Raw genomic sequence first — 5201 nt, 5'->3', positions numbered from 1 at the left:
CCAGGAAACATTTGTGGTATTGGTCAGTGGCAGAGGTTCAGAGATTATGGCAATCCACAACATACCAACACCAGGTTTCACCAAACTCTGGTGTCTTTGTCCCAGTATCAGCAAGCATGGCTGCTCTCTGGGGGTCCACTGGGACCTTTGCCTGTGGGGAGGCTGTATGGCCTCTACCAAATGCACTCCAAGCAGGGGAATGGTTTCTCCCCGTGTGGCACACAGACCCCTCAGATCCTGCTGCCTGCTACTGGAGATTCATCCTACTTCCTCACCAGTGCACCACCAGGCACTGAGCTCCAAAACTTCAGACTCTGTGCTCCACTGTTTATAGAATTCTGGTTGTATTTAAACCCACTCCTTTCCTCCTGTCAATGGTTTTGGGGAACAGATTTCTTGTCCAGTCCCTTGTGAGTGTTTCCACTCTTTCTCTCTCTTTCTCTCCAGCTACTTTTGGGGGAGTGCTTTTCTTGCATGACTGGTGCACTGCACTCTCCCCTTTCCCTTTCTCTGTGCTCTCTCTGCAAAAACAGCTCCCTACTCTCTGTAGCTTTTCTCTTCCCCAGTTCACGTCTCTGCACTATGTACTTGCCAAGTTATGTGGATCAAGTTATGCAGATTTTTGTGTTAATCCTTAGATCAATTTCCAAGGTATCCAAAATTGTTTGGTGCTGATCTGGCTGCACTTCAGGGATGAGATAATCTTAGAGTCTCCATGCTGCTTTTCCATCTTAACTACTGGTCTCTAAAATCTAAAATGTACAAAAATGATTTTATATCTGTGTTACCTGACAAATGCAAGTAACTGTATCAAATAAGAATTTCAATATAATAAAGTAAGATAAAATAATGACTATGTGATGAACATGGAAGGTATAAATTTACATGTCACTCACTTTAACAAGCCCCATGATCCAGACTCAGTATCCCATTAGGCCTAGGAGTAGGTCTTTTAACTTCCTGTAACTTAGCCTGAGTAGAAACAATTTCATCTGTTTCCCAATGGCCCTGTTTTTCCCTTTTTCTTATCTTCAGTTGTTTTCTGAGCTTCCCCAGAAACCCCAAATATATTTCTTAATGACAACACTGTTCTCTCAGTGTGCAACAGTATCTGGACATGAAAAGGCCTATGTCCTATTCAATATTTCTGTGGACATCCTGCTGCCCTTGCATAAGCTCTCCAATGCCCTGATGCTCTGCTTAATGCATGTGCTTGATGCATGCCAAGGAGTGATTCCAGAACATCGCCAGCACAGTCCCAGGACCTATAATCTATCGAAAGGCAGAGTTTTTGGCATGCATGGTAAGGACCTCCTTGGACCAAGAGGGATCATCAGAGGGTAGGAAAGCCAGGAAGTTACCCAGTGTAACTGGGTAAATTAAAATACAAGGTTGAAGAGAAGCTCTGCTGATAAGAATGAAGGCTGAGTGCCAATGGAGAAGCCACAACTGGCAAATGGACCTAAGCTTGCCACACTGACCCAGGAAAAATCAAAAGGTTTGCCTTCTGAGAGGCTTCAGTACTCTCAAACCAGAGGAAGAGAGACATGCTTGATCTGTTTATTTGAATCTGTTTGTTTGGAGTGGAATTGCTGACGTTGGTGTCAAATACCTTCAAGAGTAAAACCAGGAACTCTGTGGAGCTACTGGAGAAGGAGCCTAAACTTCTCTGGGCCAGAGCCTGAAAGAAAGAAGAATTCTCAGTCAGTTGTTTCAAGGAAATATCAAGTCAAGAGTACCTGGTGGCATTTTATCCTAGCAACCAGAATGCCACTGTCCCACATTGAGAATGATGGCATGATTTTGGCAGACAACAGAGGAACCACTCTTTAGTAGTGGATGTGGAATTATCCTGTAACAACTGACTGAGGCTTATTTTCTTTTTTAGCTCAAGGATCTGGATCGATATTAATTTCTAAGTCTCCTTTATCCAGAAGACCACTCTTAGTGTACACAAATTTGCTGCGAACAAATGATGTCTCAAGAATGATGCTGCACTGGGCTGTATAGCTCTTGGAAGTCCCAATCACATAGGATTCTATGTGAAAAGTGACCTCTGGAGTTAACACAGAAACCCTTCCAAGTTCCCTGGTACTTCTGTTATGTAACATTATGATAACTTTGCCAATACCCAGCTTTCAGCAGAGGGGATGGAGGGTATTTTAAAGGTATTGTAAGGGTAATAGAGGAAATTGAGACATCAGGAAATGGTAGCCCTGGTTTAAAGGTAAAGAAAGGCTGAGATTAAACTATGCTACCACACCTATCTTCTAAAATGATTATGTGGACATTTAGGCTCTTTCATAATTTGGCTGTTGTTGAAAGTACTACTATAAACATTGGGGTACAAGTGCCCCTATGCATCAGCACTCCTGTATCCCTTGAGTAAATTCCTAGCAGTGCTATTGCTGAGCCATAGGGTGGATCTATTTTTAATTTTTTGAAGGAACCCCAACACTGTTTTCCAGAGTGGCTGCACCAGTTTGCATTCCTACCAACAGTTCAAGAGGGTTCCCTTTTCTCCACATCCTCTCCAGCGTCTAGAGTCTCCTGATTTGTTCATTTTAGCCACTCTGACTGGCGTGAAGTGATATCTCTGTGTGGTTTTTATTTGTATTTCCCTGATTATGAGTGATGTTGAGCATCTTTTCATGTGCCTGTTGGCCATCTGGATGTCTTCTTTAAAGAAGTGATGAATGGATAAAGAAGATGTGGTTTATATATACAATGGAATACTACGTGGCAATGAGAAAGAATGAAATATGGCCCTTTGTAGAAACGTGGATGGAACTGGAGAGTGTTATGCTAAGTGAAATAAGTCATACAGAGAAAGATACCATATGTTTTCACTCTTATGTGTATCCTGAGAAACTTAACAGAAGACCATGGGGCAGGGGAAGGGGAATAAAAGTTACAGAGGTGGAAGGAGGCAAACCATAGGAGACTCTTGAAAACTGAGTATAAAGTGAGGGTTGATGGGGGATGGGAGGGAGGGGAAAGTGGGTGATAGGCATTGAGGAGGGCACCTGTTGGGATGAGCACTGGGTGTTGTATGGAAACCAACCTGACAATAAATTTCATATAAAAATGTATTTATTTATTGATTGATTGATAGATTATAATTGAAGTAGAGTTAGTACACAATGTAACATTAGTTTCTGGTGTGTGACATAGTGATTCAACAAGTCTATACATTATGTTGTGTTCACAAGTGTGGCTACCATCTGTCACCATACAATGCTATTAGAGTACCACTGACTATATTCTCCATGCTGTACCTTTCATCCCTGTGACTTAGTCATTCCTTAACTGGAAGCTCAACATTGATTTCTGAATCTTCTTCAATGATTTCTAAAGAGACTTGCTAGGAAGTCACAGTAGCCTGTTCTCCTTCCCTCTCAGAATTGCTACTGATGTGAGCCCCAATTCTGGCACCAAATACCTTGCCCTTCTACGAGAAGGGCTGCTCCAGCAGTGGTACAGAGATGAGAAAACCCTCCAGGAGAGGCGGTAGGAAATATCAGAGTGTACTTAGAGGAAGAAAATGTTTCTGGAGCATATGAAATGAGGACACTTAGATCACATGGCACCTTATCAGGTTCAAAGGGAAACCAGAATCTCTTCCTCAGGTGATAGAGATCAGAATAGATTCAGATGTGCATGTCAATGTCAATATTGCCAGGGACATAGGCTGAATGTCTCTAGGATGCCAGCAAAGAGGAAAGTGACCCTACATCCTTCCTTCTGGGAAATGTTTGTGCAGGGCCTCAGTGGCTTGGCACTTAGCCCAGGTACCAATCTTCCTAGATTTCGGCCAGAAAGAGTGCTTCAACAGCAGAAGGGAGAGAGAAGCTCCAACTAGAGATGTAGCAGGAAAGCAAAAGAATGTTTCAGAGGCTTCTAAAACAGTGGTTAAAAGTAAACTGAAATTCTCATCCTCACGTGACAGAGATTTGAATGGATTCAAGAACAAATGCTGGTGTTGCCAGACCCTGGGCACAGATTCCTATTAGGGACCAAAGAGTAAGCAGTGGTCGGAGAAATAACAAGACCAGAGTTATGATTGGAAATCTTATCATAATGAAAATTGATTCAATTCCAGGAAGGTCCCAATCTTTCCTGCTTATAATTTTAACATCCCTTTGGGGCACAGTTGGTGGTGCTAGTCAATAGAAAGGATGGCTGGGTAACAATTATTCCTAAATCTCCATGATATGGTTCAAATGATGCCAGTTGTTGCTTTCCTCCCTTGACACTTTGTTTTTACCCTATATCTTGGTGTCAAAAATACACAAAATGTGTATGTCCTGTGAATCACTTTCTGATTTCTATGTGCTTTTGTCCCATTTTGTTGACTGCCTCCACAAAGAAGTGCTAGGTTTGATAGAATGTATGTGTGTAGTAGAGTTGAATTATTGAAAGGAAGTCAATGATGAGATCCAATTTCAAGAATTTGAAGCAAGAGGATGCACGGGAGAAGTAACCACACATTGCACTGTTTTGGGTTAAACATTCAGTTGAGATAACCTACATGTAAGTAAATAAGTTTCACTCTTAACAAGGGAGTATCACATTCTCCTGAAGAAATTTCTCATGTGTTGCCTCAATCATGAATACCAAATATATGTGCATTTCAAAGGAACATATTATTAAAACGCAGGTTTGTCTACTGGTATTGTCTACTTCTATTTGTCCTTCCAGTTATGAATTGATTGAATTTAAATCTAGAGCAGCTCATCAAATATCTCAAGAGGTATTCTAAAGGTATAGACTCTGAATAAGAGAGGAGGGAGGAGACCTGGGAACACATTTGGGTCACTGCTGGGGTGTCATAATTGGAGAAGCTGTTGAAGCAGTCAAGCAGGATAAATATCCTCCCTTACTGCTTGGCAATGGGAAACATTCTCCTATGGAAGACTATGGGAGTCGCCTATGGAAGACCTATATGAGTACCTGTGTGTTGGTGCTGGTGCCACTGACTGGTTTTTCAATGTTACTCCCCATACTCATATGCCCTTCATGTGGTTATTGTACAGGGGACCAACATCTCTGTGTGATTAGAAAACTGTTTCAGGGGTTCAGATACAGATTTTATTTTTTATGACATTTAACTGATTTAATATTTCCATGTTTTCTCTCTTGAATCCTCTAATTTTACCAGACCATGTAAAGTAACCCTCTTCAAATGTGAAAATGCATTC

At 41.6% G+C, this 5201-nt stretch overlaps 1 pseudogene; it reads left to right on the top strand.

Moving 5' to 3' along the window:
• The first annotated feature begins 1077 nt into the window (after positions 1-1077).
• Positions 1078-3927, top strand: LOC109259204 (protein FAM156A/FAM156B-like; annotated as a pseudogene).
• Positions 3928-5201: the final 1274 nt, after the last annotated feature.

Source organism: Panthera pardus, unplaced genomic scaffold (genome assembly GCF_024362965.1).
Source record: "Panthera pardus isolate Hobbes unplaced genomic scaffold, ASM2436296v1 HiC_scaffold_27, whole genome shotgun sequence".
NCBI classification, from domain to species: Eukaryota; Metazoa; Chordata; class Mammalia; order Carnivora; family Felidae; genus Panthera; species Panthera pardus.
The sequence above is the reverse complement of the archived record's forward strand: the minus strand, read 5'-3'. Positions and strand labels throughout refer to the sequence as shown.